General features: G+C 44.3%; 1 protein-coding gene across 2 annotated transcripts in view; it reads right to left on the bottom strand.

Moving 5' to 3' along the window:
* The window catches only part of wipf3 (WAS/WASL interacting protein family member 3), a 55,975-nt gene extending 39,700 nt beyond the window's left edge, over positions 1 to 16,275 (bottom strand). For both annotated transcript variants that reach the window (XM_073024482.1, XM_073024483.1), the window contains exon 1: positions 16,089 to 16,275. The gene's annotated coding sequence lies outside the window, so the exon portion shown is untranslated. The remainder of the gene's footprint in view (positions 1 to 16,088) is intronic.
* Positions 16,276 to 23,569: the final 7,294 nt, after the last annotated feature.

Below are 23,569 nucleotides of genomic sequence, written 5' to 3'. Positions count from 1 at the left end.
GCTCAAATTTTAATGACTTATTAATAATGATTTAATTATTCATGATACTTACACAACATCCCTGAATATCAGCATGTGCCAGGGTTGGGTCTGAGCACAGCCTTGGTTCCTGACAAGAACTGTTAGACACTCCAGAGGCACAGTGTCAGCAGTGTGGTGGATGAAACTAAGATCCCAGTGCCCAACTGCCAGGAAATCAAGCTTCATTTGACCGATCAGTTACGTTGGCCTTAAATCAAAAAGGTTTCCACATCACTCTAGTTACAGACTGGAATGGAAGGAGGTAATGGGGTTAGAAGCCTGTCTGTGTGCATCAGGAGGTGGGTGCTGAAGGCTGGGAAAGGTGCTTGTTTTGGCTGTTCAACACATATAAAAAGCTGGAGGGACCCAGCAGGTCAGGCTCCATCTACGGAAATTAATAAACCATTGACATTTCGGGCTGAGACCGTTTATCAAGGACTGATGAAGTCCTGATGAAACGTCTTAGCCCAAGACTTCAAATGTATATTTATTTCCATAGATGCTGCCTGACCGTCCGGTTCCTCCAGCATTTTGTGTGAGTTGCTCCGGTTCTCCAGCATCTGCAGAATCTCATGTGTCTTTGTTTTTGCTGTTATTGTTTTGTTCAACCGAGCATTGTGGGCCTGTCATGTTGGTGCTGGAATGTGAGGCAACACCTGCAAGCTGCCCCCCCCCCCCCCCAGCGCATCCTTGGTTGTGTCAGTTGTCAATACAAATGAGACATTTTACTGAGTGTTTTGAGATACGTGTGATAAATAAGCCGGAATCTGAAATGGAATAGAAGGCTGTCCAGGTAACCTTGAAGTTTGAGCAAACATCTCAGAGACCAGCAAATGTTCACAATCATCAGTCATCAGAAACTTTCCAATTTCAGATCCACTTCTATATATAAAGTAGGTTCCGATTTTTCTCTGTCTTTCAATAAAAAAAAGCTTCCTCACTCAGTTTAATTTGACACGCGTGCGTTCATTACAATGGAATTTGACGACTAATTACCTCCAACAAAGGCAAAAATACTTCTGGGAATATCAACTTTACTACATTCTTCAAAGATAAAGATAATCTTGTTTTCAGGCTAATCTTGTTCCCTCTAAACTGTGCGGGTGTGTGGCCACACAGTAACTGAACTTCTCCCATGCACATATCCGTTGTTGCCACATTGCCAGAATTTTCAAGTCAAGTCAATTCAAGTCACTTTTGTTGTCATTTCGACCATAACTGCTGGTACAGTACAAAGTAAAAATGAGACAATGTTTTAAAGGACCATGGTGTTACATGACACAGTACAAAAACTAGACTGAACTACGTAAAAAAAAACAGAGAAAGCTACACTAGACTGCGTAAAGTGCACAAAAACAGTGCAGGCATTACAATAAATAATAACCAGGACAATAGGGCAAGGTGTCAGTCCAGGCTTCGGGTATTGAGGAGTCTGATAGCTTGGGGGAAGAAACTGTTACATATTCTGGTCGTGAGAGCCCGAATGCTTCGGAGCCTTTTCCCAGACGGCAGGAGGGAGAAGAGATTGTATGAGGGGTGCATGGGGTCCTTCATAATGCTGTTTCCTTTGCGGATGCTTATACTTAATTTTAATATAACTTGAAATTATGCTAAAATAATTTTGAAATGTTAATATAATTTTGAAATCTATGTTAATATATTTGTTAAATACTGTAATTGTGTTTATGAATGTATTCCATAATTTTTCTAATACAAGTACAGCCTTTACTTTGAAACATTTTGGAACATTAACATATTTATATTTTCAGTGTTTTAAAGTTCAAAGTAAACTTTATTATAATAAAATTTTTATTTTACCGTATATAATCCTGAGGTACTCAATAATTCTATAGAATAGCAACTATAACAGAATCAGTGAAAGACCACCCAACTGGAGTATTCAACCAGAGTACAGAAGACAACAAATTGTGCAAATGCAAATCTAAATAAATAGTAATAAATAAAGAACACATGAGATGAAAAGTCCTTGAAAATGAGTTCATTGACGTTGTAGGAACATTTCAATGATAGGGCAAGTAAAGTTCAGTGAAATTATCACCTGTTGTCCAAGAGCCTGATGGCTGAGAGGTAATAACTATTCGTGAATCTCGTGGTGCGAGTCCTGAGGCTCTTGTACTTTCTTCCAGATGGCAGCCATGAGAAGAGAGTATGACCTGGGTGGTAGTGATCCCTAATGACGAATGCTGCTTTTCTACGACAGTGGTTCATGTAGGTGTGTTCAATGCTTAAGAGGGCGTTATACATGATGCTCGGGACCAGATCCACTGTGTTTTATAGGATTTTCCATTCAAGGACATTGGTGTTTCCATACGAGGCTGTGATGCACCTACTCACCACTATACATCTACTGAAGTTTGTTAAATTTTTAGATGTAATGCTGAATCTCCACAAACTCCCAAGGAAGTAGAGGCACAGTCATGCTTTCTTCGTAATTGCACTTACATGCTAGGCCCAGGACAGGTCCTCTGAAATAGAAACACCTCAGAATTTAAAGTTTCTGAAACTCTCCACCTCTGACCCTCCAATGTGGACTGGTTCATGGACCTCTGGTTTCCCTCTCCAGAAATCTATAACCGGTTCCTTGCTCTTTCTGACATTGACTGAGAGGTTGTAGTTATGACACGATTCAGCCAGATTTTCAATCTCTCTCCAATATGCTGATTCAGCACCACCTTTGATTTGGCCCACAACATTGGTGGCATCAGCAAACTTGGTATAGAAGCTGTGCTTAGCCGCACAGTCGCTAGTGTAAAGCAAGTAGGGGCTGACCACTCAGCCGTGTGGTGCACCTGTGCTGATGGAGATCATGGAGGAGATGTTGTTACCAATCCAAACTGGCTGGGGACTACAAGCGAGGAAATCCAGGATCCAATTTCACAAGGAGGTATTGAGGCCAAGGTCCTGGAGCTTATTGGTTAGATGTGAGGGGATGAAGGTATTAAATGCTGAACTGTAGTCGATGGTGAGCATCCTGATGTACACATCTTTTCTGCCCAGATATTCCAGGGTTGAGTGAAGAGCCAATGAGATGGCACCTCATTGTAAATTACAAATTGTAACAATAAACACAGAATGGAAATCAGTAGCTCATTGTTAACAAACTGCAAGCTCACTCAACTACAATGCTAAGTTTAAAAGTTTACAGAACATGAAATATTTTCTTTATTGTGCTGTATTTCATTACACCAGTCATTAATAAATAAAATCAAAAGTACGTGGTGTTTCAATTCACAATCTAAATATTCATAGTTTGCATATAACAATAAAAACATTTAAAGTGCTGCACTGTTTACATGTCATGTCAAAATTTCTTGCTCAAAGCAATAGTTGGTTAACGCAGCTTTAAAGAAAATAGAGGGAATGTTGCAGGCTGCATACCCTTATGAACATGACAATTTGCAAGCTCTACTTCATCTGACACAGCATCTTGATTTAAAAACATATTGTCCTTCCTTCAGCATTGAAATCTTCACAGGTTTTACAGAGAAGCACTGAGATACCATTTTCCTAAACATAATGATAGAACATTGAAATCTGAACTCAACTGTGTACCTGTACCATACCGCACACAATCACCAATCATAGTCAGAAGCTTCAGCATTAACATCACAGCAAAATGCCACTGTAGAGTAGTGGTTAACATGACAGTATTTCAGCTCGGTGCACCAGAGTTCAGAGTTCAATTCTGACGCTGTCTATAAGGAGTTTGTACATCATTCCCATTACCATGTGGGTTTCCTCCAGGTGATCTGGTTTCCTCCCACATTCCAAAGATGTACTGGTTTGTAGGTTAACTGGTAAATTGTTCTGTGATTAGGCTAGGGTGAAATAAGTAGGTTGCTGGGTGGTGTGGCTCATTGGGCCAGAATGGCCTGTTCCACACTCTCCTGAAATAAAATCTGACCCCACATTTAATTACATTTACCACTTTGAAAATTTACTTCAGAAAGGAAAGGATTAAATTTTAGGATTTATTCAATGGCTTGTAAATTAGATATTTTCCTTTACCATTTTTATTGTTTTTCAATCGACAATGTTCAGAAAGGTTCTGTATATCTTAGTACATAGTTCCAAACAGTTAAATATTATAATAACAAATGTTTGTACTGAATTTTCAAATTTGAGATCCAACAGCAAGATGGCAGCTAGTGATTCTCAGTGAAGCTAACTGCAACTCTGACTGAGCTGAGCACATTGGTCAGACTGCACTTGGAGTATTGTGTGCCGCTTTGGGTGCCTTATCTAAGTAAGGGTGCTGATTTTGGAGAGGGTCTAGAAGAGGCTCAGGAGAATGATTCTGAGAATGAAAGGGTTAACATATTAGGAGTGCTTGATGGCTCTGGGCCTGTACTTGCTGGAGTTTAGAAGAATGAGAGTGGGATCTCATTGAAACCTATTGAATAAGTGTGGACAAAGAGAAGATGTTTCCTATGGTGGGGGAGTCTAGTTCCAGAGGGCACAGCCTTAGAATGCAATAACACCCTTTTAGAACAGAGTTGAGGAGGAATTTCTTTAGCTAGAGAGTGATGATTCTGTGGAATTCATCGCCACAAAGGCTGTGGAGGCCAAGTCTTTGTGTGTACTTAAAGCCAAGGTTGAAAGGTTCTCGATTAGTAAGGATATCAGATGCTACAGGGAGAAGGCAGGAGAATGAGGTTGAGAAGGATAATAAAACAGCCATGGTGGAATAGCAAAGCAGACTCAATGGGCCAAATGACCTATGTCTTATAGTCCCTGTCTCACCAGAGCTGAGGGATGACCCGAGGGATCAGACACTATATTCAGCCCATCAATGTTATCAGCGTGGCTCAATTCCTCTGAAATGAGGCTGTAAAGTTTCTTCAAAACTGAACTGATACATTCCTCTGCTCTCCTAAAGATAGGCCATTTTAATATGGGTGGCACAGTTAGAGCAAAGTTTTACAGTGGTTCAATTCCTCCACCATCTGTAAGGAGTTTGTACATTCTCCTCCAGACTGCATGTGCTTCCCCCCATATTCCAAAGGCAGATGGTTAGTGTTAGGTTTGCGTCAGAAACATGGTGACAACTGCAGACAGCCCCCTTCGACTGTGTTGGTCATTGACACAAAGGACGATGTACATGTTACAAATAATCTTTAATTTGTATTAATGTCAGTTGATTTGCACAATAATGATTTTTTAAAATTATGTAAACATTTTTCAACTGTTTCCAAAGGTCTCTGATCACGAACACTTGGAGATGATGAAAATTGAGCTGGTCTGTAGGCACAACCCAAGCTGGATGTAACGTGAGGTGGCTCTCACTGCTGCACCACACTGGTCAGGCTGTGGTGGACAGTGCTATCATGTTTGCTGTTGTGTGCTGGGGCAGCAGGCTGAGGGTAGCAGACACCAACAGAATCAACAAACTCATTCGTAAGGCCAGTGATGTTGTGGGGGTGGAACTGAACTCTCTGATGGTGGTGTCTGAAAAGAGGATGCTGTCCAAGTTGCATGCCATCTTGGACAATGACTCCCATCCACTCCATAATGTACTGGTTAGGCACAGGAGTACATTCAGCCAGAGACTCATTCCACCGAGATGTAACACTGAGCGTCATAGGAAGTCATTCCTGTCTGTGGCCATCAAACTTTACAACTCCTCCCTCGGAGTGTCAGACACCCTGAGCCAATAGGCTGGTCCTGGACCTATTTCCACTTGACATAATTTACTTACTATTATTTAATTATTGATGGTTTTATATTGCTATATTTCTTCACTATTCTTGGTTGGTGCGGCTGTAACGAAACCCAATTTCCCTGGGGATCAATAAAGCATGTCTGTCTGTCTGTCAGGAGGGGAACTGCCAGCCACAGGCAGTGTCTGATGCAATCAGATCCTGTGACCGGATACTTCGAGCTCCAAGTTCAGTGTAAATTTATTATCAAAATCCATACATGTCATCGTATACCACCCTGAGATTGCAGACATTCAAGCAGAACAAAGAAATACAACAGAATCAATGAAAAACTACGCACAACCAACCAATGTGCAAAAGATGATCATCTATGCAAATACAAAAAAATTAAAAATAAATATACAAATACGGAGAGCATGATTCACCCTAACAGTAAGCTGAAACTCAGCTCTAGAACAGGGACATTGTTAACACGATTACAGATTTACTCTGCACATACTAAACTGCAATATGGTACATCAAGGTACATTTCCTAATCACGACAGATTCAAGTTTATTAATAACATGTACATCAAAGCATATAGAGAAATGTGCTGCTTGCATGAACGACCAACACACCCGCGAGTATGCTGGGGGCAGCCCGCAAGCCCACATTCCAGCACCAGTATACCACGGCCACAATGCTCGGTAGAACAACAACACCCCGTCCCCACACACATACACAATCCTCTAACCCCGGACAGACCATTTTCTTTGGCCTCCAGCAGACATGGGCTCGCAGACATTGGGCCTTCGATTATCACAGGGAACTCGCAGAGATGCACAGACTCAGATTTCTGGTCAATGAGCCTCACCTTCTGGATTTCCATTCACCCTCAGGCCCCGCAATCAACCCCAGAACCAACCCATCGCGGAACATGAGGTCTCAAACAAACTCCAGGCTCACCTATGACAGGACCCTGAATATCAAGCCATAAACTCCAATCTCACTCATTTGCGAACCCATCAGGTCTCCTTCCTACTGCATGGGCTGAACTCCCACTCTGGAACCCGCTAACAACTCACTGACTCTTTTGGGGCGGGGGGCAACCAGAACTCACCCACACTGGTCAGCTAGTCTAACAGCCAGCTAGGATCTTTTGAACAACAAACACAAAATGCTGGTGGAACACAGTAGGCCAGGCAGCACCTATAAGAAGCACCGTCGACGTTTCGGGCCAAGACCCTTCGTCAGGACTAACTGAAAGAAGAGATAGTAAGAAATTTGAAAGTGGGAGGGGGAGCGGGAGATCTGAAATGATAGGAGAAGACCAGAGGGGTGGGGTGAAGCTGAGAGCTGGAAAGGTGATTGGCAAAAGGGATACAGAACTGGAGAGGATCATGGGATGGGAGGCCTAGGAAGAAAGAAAGGGGGAGGGGAGCACCAGTGGGAGATGGAGAGCAGGCAAGGAGTGATAGTGAGAGGGACAGAGAGAGAAAAAAAGAGAAAAAGAAAAAAGGGGGGGAAGAGGGAGAAATAAATAAATCAAGGATAGGGTAAGAAGGGGAGGAGGGGCATTAACAGAAGTTAGAGAAATCAATGTTCATACCATCAGGTTGGAGGCTACCCAGCCGGAATATAAGGTGTTGTTCCTCCAACCTCAGTGTGGCTTCATCTTGACAGAAGAGGAGGCCATGGATAGACATATCAGAATGGGAATGGGACGTGGAATAAAAAGTGTGGCCACTGGGAGATCCTGCTCTCTCGGGCGGACAGGGTGTAGGTGTTCAGCGAAATGGTCTCCCAGTCTGCATCAGGTCTCACCAATATATAGAGGCCACACCGGGAGCACCGGACACAGTATATCACACCAGCCGACTCACAGGTGAAGTGTCGCCTCACCTGGAAGGACTGTCTGAGGCCCTGAATGGTGGTGAGGGAGGAAGTGTAAGGGCAGGTGTAGCACTTGTTCCATTTACAAGGATAAGTGCTGGAAGGGAGATCAGTGGGAAGGGATGGGGGGGGACAAATGGACAAGGGAATTGCATAGGGAGTGATCTCTGTGGAAAGCAGAAGGGGGGGGGAGGGAAAGATGTGCTTGGTAGTGGGATCCCATTGGAGGTGGCGAAAGTTATGGAGAATTATATGTTGGACCCGGAGGCTGGTGGGGTGGTAGGTGAGGACATGGAGAACCTTATCCCTTCTATACATTAGTGGGATCCCCTTCCCACTTTCAAATCTCTTACTATCTCTTCTTTCAGTTAGTCCTGATGAAGGGTCTCGGCTCGAAACATCAACAGCACTTCTTCCTATAGATGCTACCTGGCCTGCTGCGTTCCACCAGCATTTTGTGTGTGTTGCTTGAATTTCCAGCATCTACAGATTTCCTCGTGTTTGAGGATCTTTTGAGGATGTGACTAAACACATTGATGAAGGAAGAGCAGTAAATGTAGTGTATTTGGATTTCATCAAGGCATTAGATAAGGTACCCCATGCAAGGCTTATTGAGAAAGTAAGGAGGCATGGGATCCATGGGGACATTGGCTTGCCCATAGAAGGCAAAGAGAGGTTGTAGACGGGTCACATTCTGCATGGAGGTCGGTGACCAGTTTAGTGCCTCAGGGATCTGTTCTGGGACCCTTACTCTTCGTGATTTTTATAAATGACCTGGATGAGGAATGGAGGGATGGGTTAGTAAGTTTGCTTATGACACCAAGGTTGGGGTGTTGTGGATGGTGTGGAGGGCTGTCAGAGGTTACAGCTGGACATTGATAGAATGCGAAACTGGGCTGAGAAATGGCAGATGAAGTTCAACCCAGGTAAGTGTTAAGTGGTTATTTTGGTAGGTCAAATACAATGGCAGAATATAGAATTAATGGTAAGACTCTTGGCAGTGTGGAGGATCAGAGGGATCTTGGGGTCTGAGTCCATAGGATGCTCAAAGCAGCTGCGCAGGTTGACGCTGTGGTTAAGAAGGCATACGGTGTATTGGCCTTCATCAATCGTGGTATTGAATTTAGGAGCTGAGAGGTAATGTTGCTGCTATATAGGACCCTGGTCCTACCCTGAGTCAGTACTGTACTCAGTTCTGGTCGCCTCACTACAGTAAGGATGTGGAAACTATAGAAAGGGTTCAGAGGAGATTTACAAGGATTTTGCCTGGATTGGGGAGCATGCCTTATGAAGACAGGTTGAGTGACCTCGGCCTTTTCTCCTTGGAGCGATGGAGGATGAGAGGTGACCTGATAGAGGTGTATAAGATGATGAGAGGCATTGATCGTGTGGATAGTCAGAGGCTTTTTCCCAGGGCTGAAATGGCTGCCACAAGAAGACTCAGGTTTAAGGGTCTTGAGAGTAGGTAGAGAGGAAATGTCAGGGGTAAGTTTTTTTTTTTTACGCAGAGAATGGTGAGTGTATGGAATGGGCTGCTGGCGACGGTTGTGGTGGTGGATACAATAGGGTCCTTTAAGAGACTTTTGGATAGGTACATGGAGCTTAGAAAAATAGAGGGCTATGGGTAACCCTAGTAATTTCTGAGGAAAGGACATGTTCGGCACAGCTTTGTGGGCCGAAGGGCCTGTATTGTGCTGTACGTTTCCTATGTTTCTATGTTTAGATATCCTGTCCTGGCCCATTGATGCCTCACATTAGAGAAGTACCAACCATCAGTTTTAATTTGGGTGTCTTGGTGCATTAAAACACTATTTCTGTAGAGCATTTCATTCCTGCAACAAAAGGCAACCTTCCCTTCAAATACCTCACAGATTCTGCACAGTTGTTTCTGTCAATCATCAATCCAAATAACTCAGAACTATACAGTCAAGCTCAGTCCTCCGTGAAGTAACTTCATACTTAATGAAATAGACGGAAGAATTTTTTTTAATGAGAAAGCTGGAATTCTTTCTTAAAATATGCCAAAGCAGGTGCAGAAGCAAAACAAAGAGGGAAAGATTGAGCTTGCAGTCACATCCCATCCTGGAACCACTGCCATTCCTTCACTGCCAAATGATCTAAACCTCTGAGTCATACAGAAATAGGCCCTTTGGCCCATCACATCTATGATGACTGTTGCACTTCAGCACAGCATTTACCCGCATTAATTTATATTACAAGTTAACTGACATTCATACAAATTAAAATCATCTATTTTTAAAGGACTGGGGTGAAACATGGATGGGATGATAGCATAACAGTTAGCACAATCTCTTTACAGTGCCAGCAATCAACTATTGATTTCAATTCCCGTTGCTGCTGTAAGCAGTTTGTAAATTCACCCCATAGCCACATGGGTTTCCTCCAGGAACAGCAGTTTCCTCCCATATTCCAAAGAACTTGGGTTAGGGAAAGGAAGTTGTGAGCAGTCTTTGTTGGCATTGGAAGCATGGTGGCAATTTCAGACCGTCTACAGTACAATGTGCAGACTGTGTTGGTCATTGACGCAAATGATGCATTTCACATTTCACCGTATGTCTCAATGTACTGTGCATGTGGCAAAGTTAATCTTTTAAAAAATCTTTTTGCAAATTAACTGATATTAATAAAAATTAAAAGGACCTAATTTTAAATGGCTGGGGGACATATCAGTTTGGTTTTGAAGTAATTCAGCAACCTCACTTCACACGAATTGGACCACGCTAGATGTGCCTCCATAGCTTGACAATACAAGCATTTGTCGAGGTTGTTCTGAAATGTCGTTGCGTGTACCTGCTTCCGACAACTCATCGGACAGCATACTCCAGATTCCAACCATCCTGTGTGAAGAAACTCTCCCTCTAAACTTCCAACCTCTCTCCTTACTACCCCTCAGCCATCAGGCTCTTGAACCAGAGGGCATAACTTCACTTGTTCCATCACTGAAATGTTCCCACAACAAATACACTCACTTTCAAGGACTCTTCATCTCATGTTCACTACATTTATTGCTTATTTATTTATTATTATTATTTCTCATTTATGTATTTGCACAGGTTGCTGTATTTGCACTCTAGTTGAATAGGCAGTTATGGTTCTATCGATTTATTGAGTATATCCACAAGAAAATGAATCTCAGGGTTGTATATAGTGATAGACACATAATAAATTTTACTTTGAAGTTTTGAACTTAAACTTGTGTCTTAGGCAACTCACCCTTGTACTATCCACCTGGCTCATCTTTGCACCTCCATCAAATCAGGCCTTGGCCTCCTCCAGGGAAAAACAAACACAGCCTGCACTATTTCTCCTTATTAAACTGAAATGATTCAATTCCGGCAACATCCTGATGAATCTTCTCTGCACTCTCCCCATCACAATCACTTCCTTAGATGACCAAAGCTGTATACAGAACTCCAGGTACAGAACAACCGATGTTTAATGATGTTGTAACGAGTTCTCTGGTCTTATATTCACAGCCAGTGAACAGAAACAGAGCATATCCATTCCTCACCACTTCGTTCACCTGCGCTACCACTACAAACTTGCACCCCAAGGCCGCTCTGTTTATCAACACTCCATAGAGACCCACCATTAACAGTGCATATCCTGTCTTTGTTTAACCTCTCAAAAAGCCCTCAGAAGATGCTCCATACATGGAACTATCCACCAGAGGAAATGGTTGAGCTGGGCACATTAACAGTAGTTGAAAGTTACTTAGACAAGAACATAGGTAGGATAGGTTAGAGCAGGGGTTCCCAACCTGGGGTCCAGGGTCATCTCGGTTAATGGTATCAGTCTGTGGCATTAAAAAGGTCGGGAGCCCCTGGTTTAGAAGGATATGTGCCAAACATAGGCAAATTCAACTCGCTCAGGTGGCCATCATGATTGGCATGGATCAGATACTCTGTACTCCGGATTGCAAAGCTGGGGAACAGTTGAAAATTCAGGATAAGGGCAGATTCTGTGAACAGAACACGATCTTTGTTAATCCATGGTGTTTTTGATGAAGTATTCGGAAAAGAATATTTGGAGTTAGGTCACTGATTTGTCAAGATCTCATAGACTGACAAGAAGGACTTAGGAGGCCAAATGGTCTACATTCTGTAGCTAGCATATCTCATGTTTTACTGTGATCAGTATCTGTCACTATCTGAAATGCCTGATGGAAGTCTCCAGTGAAAGTTTCAAAGCAGCTAGAGGTTGCTGGGCAACGCTTCACCACGAATCTACTGGGATTGTCTATTGCGTTTGTTGTCTCTTCTCTATTGGTGAGACCCATCGTAAGTTGAGGGCACTGCTGCGCAGGGCACCTCCGCTCCATCCGCCAAAGCAGAACTGCCTAGCAGCTAATTCCCATTCCCGTTCCAACCTGTCGGTCCATGATCTCCTCTTGTGCCACGATGAGGCCCATCCCCAGGGTGGAAAAGCAACACCTTATATTCCATCTGGGTAACCTCCAACCTGATGGCATGAACATTGATTTCTCCTTCCAATATATTAAAAAATCTCCCTCTTCTATTCCTCATGCTGCACATCTCTTCTCACCTGTGTCCCCTCCTCCTTCCCTTTCTCCCATGGTCCACTCTCCTATCCTATCAGATTTCTTCCTCTCCAGCCCTTTTATCTTTCCCACCCACCTGGTTTCACATATCAGCTTCTAACTATCCTCCTTCCCTTTCCCCCACCTTTTTATTCTGGCATTTCCCCTCTTCCTTTCCAGCCCTGAAGAAGGGTCTCAGCCCAAAATGTCAACTGTTTATTCCTTTCCGTAGATGCTGCCTGACCTGCTGAGTTCCTCCACCATTTTGTGTGTGTTGCTCTAGATATCCAGCATCCAGAATTTATCACATTTATACTTTTCAATTTGTCTTGCACTGGTGTAAATTGCTACTGAAAGTAGATAATTCCCTAAATAAATAGTAGAGGTTTTGACATAAATCAGAATCTTATTTATTATATTTATTATCACTGTCATATGTTGTGAAATTAGTTGTTTTGTAGCAGCAGTATGGTGCACTTTTAAAGGAAATTGTTTCTGACAGCTCTATGTATTCAAACACAAAGCTTAAATTCTGAACCTGCGTGGATAACTTCACTCACCTCAACACTGAACTAATTCCACAACCTATAGACTCACCTTCAACGTCTCTACAACTCAACTTCGTGTATAAGACGATGAGAGGCATTGATCGTGTGGATAGTCAGAGGCTTTTTCCCAGGGCTGAAATGGTTGCCACAAGAGGACACAGGTTTAAGGTGCTGGGTAGTAGGTACAGAGAGGATGTCAGGGGTAAGTTTTTTTACTCAGAGAGTGGTGATTGCATGGAATGGGCTGCTGTTAATGGTGGTGGAGGTAGATACGATAGGGTCTTTTAAGGGACTTTTGGATAGGTACATGGAGCTTAAAAAAATAGAGGACTATGGTTAAGGTAGGGACATGTTCAGCACAACTTTGTGGACTGAAGGGCCTGTATTATCTTGTAGGTTTTTTATGTTTCTATGTTTCGCAATATTATTTATTACTTATTTTTTATTATTATGTTTTTGTTGTATTTGCAGTTTGCTTTCTTTTGATATTGCTTGTTGTCCATCTTTGAGTGTAGTTTTTCATTGATTCTGTTGTCTTTGTATTTACTGTGAATGCCCACATTAAAATTAATCATGAGATAGCATATGGTGACATCTATGTACTTTGAAATAAAGTTACTTTTGAACATTTGAACTTCTAAGCATTCACCTTTTAGATGCAGATCCTTTAAGATTCTATTACTTGCAGTACGTGCAAAACAACACTAATTTAATCAAGGATTCTTTTCAGGGAGCTCATGAGCAACTGTAGGAAAGTTTACATCTTTACTAAGAATAGATACTTCAGGTTTGGCTTATTTTCTTTGCAAAGTACAGCATTGTGACTAGTTCCAGCACTTTCCATCTGAACAAAAAAGTTACCATTCAAGATTGTTTCATGTCATTTCCAGTACACAAGTGTAAAGGAGAATGAGATCATTGTTACTCATGATCCAAAGTAATAAAAAAAAATACACAAAATGATAAAGAACACAAATTTAAACACACAAGATAACTCACATACAGCACTGTGCACAAATTTTCGCACGCTAGATTTTTTATATGGTTTCAAATGGGATGGTTTCCACAGAGCCCTGATCTCAACGTTACCGAGGCTGACTCAAGAGACTGGAGCAAGCGAGACAGCTGAAGAAACGTGGCAAATTCTCCAAGATGCTTGGAAAAATCTACCAGCCAATTTTCTTATAAAGCTGTACCATGGTGTACCATGAGAATTGATGCAGTATTAAAAGCGAAGGGTGGTTGCACGGAATATTGATATGATTTAGTCTTTTACTGTTTACTGCTCTTTATAGTAAATTTTTGATATTTAGAAACTTCTTGTTCCATTATTTTAAAAGCATCTTCATTTTGGAGATTTTTTTTTTACATCTGCCCAAGACTTCTGCACAGTACTGTACATAGATTGATTGTATGTCCATAATGTGACGCTAGGCACAGTAGTGCCTGTACATGAGGTGACTCTGACAGGAAATGATAAATAGTGGTGGTGGAGGGTGTAGAGGGGTGGGTTACTGGGTGGAGGTGTTGATCAGCCTTACTGCTTGGGGAAAGTAACTCCTCAAATCATTATAATCAAAAATCCATACAATTGTCTTCACTGAAATCTACCTCAGATGCCAAAGCATGCGAGGGAAACATTGATCTCTCACAGGCTACCCCAGTGACTACACAGATTGTTCCCGTGGCCCACACTCAGAGTTTTCTCCATTCTGCATTCTGTGGACTGTTGGCAATTGTGAACCTTTTCTTTCAGCTGTTGTCATGAACACAAACTCAAGACCAATTAAATAACTTTGGACGTTTTAAACAGTTATAAAGTATTTTCTTTTTTTTCAGAAATTGCATCATTTTTACACCCTATGTGCAGCATACTTATTTTCAAGAATGTTTATCCCAGCTAGAAAAAAAAATCAGCATATCAAAAACATCTGACTCTTGTTGGTATGGTTGACTCTATTAATAGCTGTTGTCTAATAAATTCATAATTTGGGTTTTATTATTTCTTAAAAAGTTACTTACTCCTTGATAAGTTAATGTATGACTTTACTTACGATCTGATTAATTGCTGATCAGTTTGACAGTAAACAGTGTCCAGATTTAACTGTGATACTCTGTTACTGGAATACTAAAGTTATTCACGTCTCTCTGTTGGCAAGGTTAGAGGATTCTGTTCCCTCTCCGTGTGAGACTTAGATCATAAAAGATATACGCCGTTCGGCCCAACGAGTCTGTTCTGCCACCCATTATAGCGGATTTATTATCCCTCTCAACCCCATTCTCCTGCCTTCTCCCCGTAACCTTTGACACCCGTAACTTCCTGTATTTGCTCATTTTGTTGTCTTCTGCCCTCTGGTCGAACGCCCTAATTGGACGGCCTTTCATTGATTTTGTTATTGTTGGTATTCTATGGATTTATTGAGTATGCCCACTAGCAAACGAATCTCGGGGTTATATAAGGAGACATACATATACTTTGATAATCAAATTTACTTTGACTCTGAACGCCCTTTCTGATCAAGAATCTATCAACCTCCGCTTTAATTACACCCGGGTCCGGATAATGGGGTGGGGAGGCCACCGAAACCTCGGGAAATGGCAGGTAACACTGGATTCCCATTGGCTTATCTCCAGCGTTACTGGGACGAAGGGAACGGCCGGGGAACCCCACTACTGGCAACAAAGACATTTATATTGAGAGACCGGGAAATAACCGCGTTATCCCCCAGATCTGTAAATGTACCTGCAACACAACTACCTGATTACCACTGGAAGCATTTCTTGATAAGGGAAATGTTGATCAATTTTCTACTTTATCATTTCCTTTCTGAGTCGCCTTCTGTACACACGGTCCTCTACTTTATAGACACAATCAATGTATATAAGCTATATTTATTCTGCTTTATTTTAATTATTGTGTTCTTTATCTGGTTTTTTTGTGCTGTATCGGATCGGGAGTAACAATTACTTTGTTCTCTTTTACACTTCGGTATTGGAAATGTCGATGTTAAAATCAAATTATTATGTAAGGTACATTTAAAAAATGTGCAAGAATAGTTTTCTAAGATTTCCCTCTCAAGACACTGAAATAACTTTGAAAAACACATCAGCTATTCAGCAACGTGTGGATAACGGGGGGTGGTGGTGCTGAACTCCCCGCTGTCGGCACGGCCGCTGGCTCAGTCCCTCCCCGGACAGTCCTACCGTTCACATTCACGGACAAACCCCCTTCCAACTTTCCCCAAACCAGGAAAACGGCTTTGGCAAACACGACCGACCTGCTCCAAGCGCGCAGTATTCCACTGCCACCGTATGAAATTAAGTAACAATATATACAACAATAAAGAACCTGCTGGCATTAACGATTAATGAACTCACAAAGAAACAGACGGGAGTGCGCTTACCGAGTGAGGGAAGTCTGATACACCGCTTGGCCTGTCCGCAGTAACTAAACACGTCCCTGCTGTCTGTGGCAGGTGGGAATTAGATAAAGGCAAAGCGGATTAAAACCACGTTGGATGCCGCTGAGAAACCGACCAGCCTCCCCGCAGCTGCCCACCAAAGCCCCGGGGCAGCCGCAACTGTCAATCACGCAGGAGAGGCGGAGCACAGCCGCTCGCCCGCGGCTGTCATTCAAACCAAGTAGGTGGGGCAACCGCGTGGCTCCGCCTCCCCGAGCTGTCAAGATTTAAGATTGTTTTAATGTCACTTCCAGTACACAAGTGTAAAGGAGAACGAAATAATTGTTAGTCCGGATCCGATGCAGCACAAAAAAAAACAATAATAAAGAACACAATAAACATAAACACATAAGGATAGTTTATATACATAGATTGATTGTATGTATGGCCATATAGTCCTGGCGTGGATGCGACGTGCATTCTCACTGATAGGAGTGAGACAAACAGTCCATGAGTAGACTGGGTGGGACCCTTCATGATATTGCCGGCCTTTATCCAGCACCTTCCTGTATAGACCTCCTTGATAACAGTAGGCTGGTGCCAGTGCTGCATTGGTAGTTTTGACTATCTATTGTAGAGCCTCCCTAAATAAATAGCCATCCGTTAGTTTCATGACACCATGGATTTGCGCCTTGGAAGGTTTCCACGGCACAGGCCTGGGCAGGGTTGTATGGGAGACCGGCAGTTGCCCAAGATGCAAGCCTTCCCCTCTCCACGCCACCGATGTTGTGGCGATGGCACTAGGACCCAAGCAGCTTGGCACCGGTGTCGTCACAGAGCAATGTGTTGTTAAGTGCCTTGCTCAAGGACACAACACGCTGCCTCAGCTGAGGCTCGAACCAGTGACCTACAGGCTCCCTATCAAAGACAAATTACATTTATTATCAAAGAAAGTATAATGCATACAATTTGAGAATTGTCTTCTTGCAAACAGCCACAAAACAAAGAAACACAGTAGAATCCATTTTTAAAAAAACACATTACAAAGATCATCAGGCATCTGAAGTGTGAAAAATGACAAAATCGTGCAAACCTTTTTAATAAAACACCAATTACACACAGAATATTAACCAGAGTGTCCCTGAAAGTGAATCTGCAGCCACAGAGTCAGTTCAGTGTTGAGGTGAGTGCTGATGGTCGCAGGCCACAGCCACAGAGCCAGTTCAGTGTTGAGGTGAGTGCTGATGGTCGCAGGCCACAGCCACAGAGCCAGTTCAGTGTTGAGGTGAGTGCTGATGGTCGCAGGCCACAGTCACAGAGTCAGTTCAGTGTTGAGATGAATGCTGATGGTCGCAGGCCACAGCCACAGAGCCAGTTCAGTGTTGAGGTGAGTGCTGATGGTCACAGGCCACAGCCACAGAGCCAGTTCAGTGTTGAGATGAATGCTGATGGTCGCAGGCCACAGCCACAGAGCCAGTTCAGTGTTGAGGTGAGTGCTGATGGTCACAGGCCACAGCCACAGAGCCAGTTCAGTGTTGAGGTGAGTGCTGATGGTCACAGGCCACAGCCACAGAGCCAGTTCAGTGTTGAGATGAGTGCTGATGGTCGCAGGCCACAGCCACAGAGCCAGTTCAGTGTTGAGGTGAGTGCTGATGGTCGCAGGCCACAGCCACAGAGCCAGTTCAGTGTTGAGGTGAGTGCTGATGGTCGCAGGCCACAGCCACAGAGCCAGTTCAGTGTTGAGGTGAGTGCTGATGGTCGCAGGCCACAGCCACAGAGCCAGTTCAGCGTTGAGGTGAGTGCTGATGGTCGCAGGCCACAGCCACAGAGCCAGTTCAGTGTTGAGGTGAGTGCTGATGGTCGCAGGCCACAGCCACAGAGCCAGTTCAGTGTTGAGGTGAGTGCTGATGGTCGCAGGCCACAGCCACAGAGCCAGTTCAGTGTTGAGGTGAGTGCTGATGGTCGCAGGCCACAGCCACAGAGCCAGTTCAGTGTTGAGGTGAGTGCTGATGGTCGCAGGCCACAGCCACAGAGCCAGTTCAGTGTTGAGGTGAGTGCTGATGGTCGCAGGCCACAGCCACAGAGCCAGTTCAGTGTTGAGGTGAGTGCTGATGGTCGCAGGCCACAGCCACAGAGCCAGTTCAGTGTTGAGGTGAGTGCTGATGGTCGCAGGCCACAGCCACAGAGCCAGTTCAGTGTTGAGGTGAGTGCTGATGGTCGCAGGCCACAGCCACAGAGCCAGTTCAGTGTTGAGGTGAGTGCTGATGGTCGCAGGCCACAGCCACAGAGCCAGTTCAGTGTTGAGGTGAGTGCTGATGGTCGCAGGCCACAGCCACAGAGCCAGTTCAGTGTTGAGGTGAGTGCTGATGGTCGCAGGCCACAGTCACAGAGTCAGTTCAGTGTTGAGATGAATGCTGATGGTCGCAGGCCACAGCCACAGAGCCAGTTCAGTGTTGAGGTGAGTGCTGATGGTCACAGGCCACAGCCACAGAGCCAGTTCAGTGTTGAGATGAATGCTGATGGTCGCAGGCCACAGCCACAGAGCCAGTTCAGTGTTGAGGTGAGTGCTGATGGTCACAGGCCACAGCCACAGAGCCAGTTCAGTGTTGAGATGAGTGCTGATGATCGCAGGCCACAGCCACAGAGCCAGTTCAGTGTTGAGGTGAGTGCTGATGGTTGCAGGCCACAGCCACAGAGCCAGTTCAGTGTTGAGGTGAGTGCTGATGGTCGCAGGCCACAGCCACAGAGCCAGTTCAGTGTTGAAGTGCCTTGATCAAATCGCACAATTAGTAAAGAAGAGTAAACAAAAACACACGGGACATGAATTGCACCGTCCCCAAAAGTGAATCTACAGCTGCGGAGCCCATTCAGCGCTGAGGTGGTTGAAGCCCAGACAGGAGACCGATAGCTGCAGGGTAACAACTGCTCCTGAACTGTGAGACCCAAGACCCCTGTACCTGCCACTTGATATTAGTAGCAAGAAGAGAGGGAGAATAGTTAAACACAGGCAAATGGTACTGGACACCTGTTCATTTGCCATTCTCGTCCTCGACGATTTTAGTCTGGCTCAACAATTTAATCGGTGCCAACCATGAGTTCACGCTCTGCCATAGTGTCGCTACGCATCATCCACCTCCCGGCAAAGGCCACACCTGCGCTCCCCAGAATCCGGTTCGCCAAATCCACTGGAAGATCACAAAAATGGTAGGTCATTTAATCGGCTCAAAAGTACATCCTTAAAATGGAAATTGCAGGCTACATATCGCAGCGACCGCAGTTCAGGAGAAGCAGTATGTCAAGAAGAAGAAGAGTATCTAGCAGTTTAGTGAGCTGTCTGAAACACGTCACTGGCCCCATCTTGCAGGTCAATTGCTCCTTCTGAGACTGGAGCCGGGGTCCAACATGATTTGTCTCCGCTCCAGGTTCTGTGGGCTCTCGGGAGGTGAAAGAGGCTTATCAGAATCTCTAATCCTCTCCTACACAGCTGGGCAAGATGGTGGTCGAGAGGACAGTAAATTGGTTTAATACTGTCACACACATTGAGGTGTAGTGAAACACTTGTCTTGCTACTCATCAGGCCAGGCGGCATCTACGGAGAGAAATATGTCAATGTTTTTCACCAGGACCCTTTATCAGGACTCAAAATATTGGTGCTTATTCCTCTTCATAGATGCTGCCTGACCTGCTGAGTTCCTCGAGCATTCTGTGTGTGTCACCCTGGATTTCCAGCATCTGCAGAATCTTTTGTATTTGTCTTGCGTACTGTTCATGCAGATCAAATCATTAAACAGTTCATTCAGGTAGAACAAGGTAAAATAATAACATCATGCAGAATAAAGTGCTACAGTTACGGAGAAAGTGCAGTTCAGGTAGACGATAAAGTGCAAGATCATAACAAGGTGGATTATAAGGTCCAGAATCCAGCTTTATGTACAAGGGGACCTTTCAATTATCTAATAACAGCAGGAAAGAAGCTGTCCTTGAGTTCTCTCAGGCTTTTGTATGTTCTGGTCAATGGGAAGGAGAGAAGAGAATGTCTGGGGTGGGAGGGGTCTTTCATCACGTGGCTGTAATACTGAGGCAGCAAGAAGTGGGTAGATAGTTTGCACTCCCTGTACTGTTTGTGCATTTCCGCCACATACTTCAGCCACAGAAGCAGGAGGAATCCCATATCTTTATCACGGCTCACAGAACAGGGATTCAGAATCAGGTTTATTTTCCCTCTCAACCTCATCCTCCTGCCTTCTCCCCATAACCTTTGATGCCCTTACTAATCAGAGAGGCATCAGCCGCAGCGGAAGTCAGGCGGACACTCTAAATGTGGTGAGTTCTTTCTCCTTGCGTGGGGGTTTTCCGTAAAAACAGCAGCCAGTGCACAGGCGCAAGAAGCACCAGAGGCATCGGTGGCAACAGAAGGCAGGCAGAGCACCCCCAGACGCGGCGAGTTCTTTCTTCTTGCATGGGGGTGGGGGGTTTTTATTTATTAAACCATTAAACAGAGATAGGGTCTAGCAGAGCGGCCATCGTCGGAGTGTGGGCTAGAGTCAGAGTGGGAACTTAAAGACGTTGACTCAAGAGACCTCAGCGAGAGGAGGCTGATGTCAAAGAAGCAAGTACGAAGGGTAGGATTTTCCTTACTTTATTGCTGATTTGGTCCTTGTACAGTGCAGGCAGGATGGCACAGTGAAATGCTCCTTCGGTAGGATGTGTGAATTCATGGAACCTGATGGTCTCCCTGATGACAGCTGCGGGAAGTGCAGCCAACTTAAAGACCAAATTTAGGAGCTAGAGCTGGAGTTGGATGAATTTGGGATTACCTGGGGTCAGAGCAATTGATAGATAAGACTTTTGAGCAGGTGGTTGTGCCCAGAGTGCAGAATTCAGGGAGAAGCTGGGTGAACACCAAGAGAGGTAAAGGGAGAAAGAAGTCAGTGCAGGGACCCCCTGTGGCCGTTCCCTCAGAAATAGGTGTCCCGTTTGGATACTGGTGAGGGGGATGACCTATCTGGGCAAGGCAGCAGCAGCCAGACCATTCGGACTGTGGTCAGCTCTGAGCTTCAGAAGGGTAGGGTGAAGTCAGGCAGTGCAAAAGTCACAGGGGACTCAACAGTTAGGGGGACAGATAGGTGATACTGCAGTAGCAAAAGAGTCGCCAGGATAGCGTGTTGCCTTCCTGGGGGAGGGGGAGCAGCCAAAGGTCCTGATAACATAGACAGGAGAGGTGTAGAGGTCCTGCACAGTAAGTTTCAGGAGTCAGGAAGGAGGCTGAAGAGCAGGACCTCCAAGGTGGTAATCTCTGGATTAATCCAGGTGCAACAAACTAGGGAAGGTCAGAACAGGAATACAGTGCAGAGGAATGAGTGGCTGAAGAGATGGTGCAGGGGGGAAGGGTTTGAATTTCTTGGATCATTGGAACTTTTTCTGGGAAAGGGGTGACCTGTAAAAGTGGGATGGGTTGCAGCTGAACTGGAGGGGAACCAATATCTTGGGAGGGAGATTTTCTAATGCTATTGAGGAGGGTTTTAACTAAATTTGCAGGGGGCTGGGAACTGAAGTGAAGAAGTAGAGGATGGGGCGGTTGGCACACAAGTATAGACAGTTTGTAGTGAGTTGGTGAGGAAGAATGGGCAGATGATAAAGCAAAGATGTACTCCGCCAGATGGTTTGAGATGTGTCTATTTTAATGCAAGGAGTATCATAAACAAGGCGGATGAACTTAGACCATGGATCAATATGTTGAATTATGATGTTGTGGCCACTACAGAAATTTGGATGTCTCAGGGGCAGGAATGGCTGCTGAGTGTGCCAGGCTTTAGATGTTTCAGAAAAGACAGGGAGGGAGGCAAAAGAGGTGGGGGCATGGCATGGCTAATCAGGGATAGTATCATGGCTGCAGAAAAGGAGGAAGTCATGAAGGGATTGTTTACTGAGTCAGTGTGGGTGGAAGTCAGAAACAGGAAGGGGGCAATAACTCTACTGGCTGTTTTTTATAGACCACCCAATAGTAACAGGGACATTGAGGAGCAAATATGGAGGCAGATTCTGGTACAGTGCAATAATAGGGTTGTTGTGATGGGTGCTTTTAACTTTCCTAATATTGACTGGCATCTCCTTAGCCCAAGAGATTTAGATGGAGCGGAGTTTGTTAGGTGTATTCAGGAAGGTTTCCTGACACAATATATAGATAAGCCAACTAGAAGAGAGGCTGTACTTGATCTGGAATTGGGAAATGAACCTGGTCAGGTGTCAGACCTCTCAGGGGAGAGCATTTTGGTGGTAGTGATCACAACTCTATCTCCTTCACCATAGCATTGGAGCAGACAATTTGGGAAAACATTTAATTGGGGTAGGGGGAAATATGAAGCTATTAGGCAGAAACTTGAAAACATTAGTTGGGAGCAGATGTTCTCAGGGAAATGCATGGCAGAAACATGGCAAATGTTCAAGGAACATTTGCATGACGTTCTGCATAGGTATGTTCCATCGAGGCAGGAGAAGGATGGTAGGGTTAAAGAACTATGGTGTACAAAGGATGTAGAAAATCTTGTTAAGATGAAAAGAAAAGCTTTCAAAAGGTTCAAGAACTTTTAGAGTTCTAGAAAATTACAAGATTTGCCAGGAAGGAGCTTAACAATGAAATTTGGAGAGCTAGAAGGGACCATGAGAAGGCCTTGGTGAGCAGGAGTATGGAACCACACCACCCCCCTCCCCCAACGCATTCTACAAGTATGTGAGGAGCAAGAGGATGAGCCAGGTGAGAATAGGACCAATCAGGTGCGATGATGGAAACGTGTGCATGGAGATGGTGGAGGTAGTGGAGGTACTTAATGAATACTTTGCTTCAGTGTTCACCAGGGAAAAGGACCTTGGCAATTGTGGGGATGACTTACAGTGGACTGAAACACTTGAGAATATAGACATTAAAAAAGAGGATGTGCTGAAGCTTTTGAAAAGCATTAAGTGAGATAAGTCAGAGGATCCAGATGAGATATACCCCAGGCTACTGTGGGAAGTGAGGGAGGAGATTGCTGAGCCTCTGGCGATGATCTTTGCATCATCAATAGGGACGGGAAAAGCATCATCAATAGGGACAGGATTGGAGTGTTGAAAATGTTGTTCCCTTGTTCAGGAAAGGGAGTAGAGCTAACCCAAAGTTGGGAGTGATGTGGATAGTCTGGAGGGTTGTCAGAGGTTAGAGTGGGACATCAATAGGATGCGGAACTGGGCTAATAAGTGGCTGATGGAGTTCAACCTAGATAAGTGTGAAATGGTTCATTTTGGTAGATCAAATTTGAAGACAGGATATAGTATTAATGATAAGACTCTTGGCAGTGTGGAGAATCAGAGGATCCGTGTCCATAGGACACTCAATGCTGCTGCACAGACTGACAGTGTTGTTAAGAAGGCATACGGTGAGTTGCATTCATCAATCATGGGATTGAGTTCAAAACCCATGAGGTAATGTTACAGCTATATAAGACCTT

Source organism: Hemitrygon akajei, chromosome 20 (assembly GCF_048418815.1).
Source record: "Hemitrygon akajei chromosome 20, sHemAka1.3, whole genome shotgun sequence".
Classification (NCBI taxonomy): domain Eukaryota; kingdom Metazoa; phylum Chordata; class Chondrichthyes; order Myliobatiformes; family Dasyatidae; genus Hemitrygon; species Hemitrygon akajei.
The sequence above is the reverse complement of the archived record's forward strand: the minus strand, read 5'-3'. Positions and strand labels throughout refer to the sequence as shown.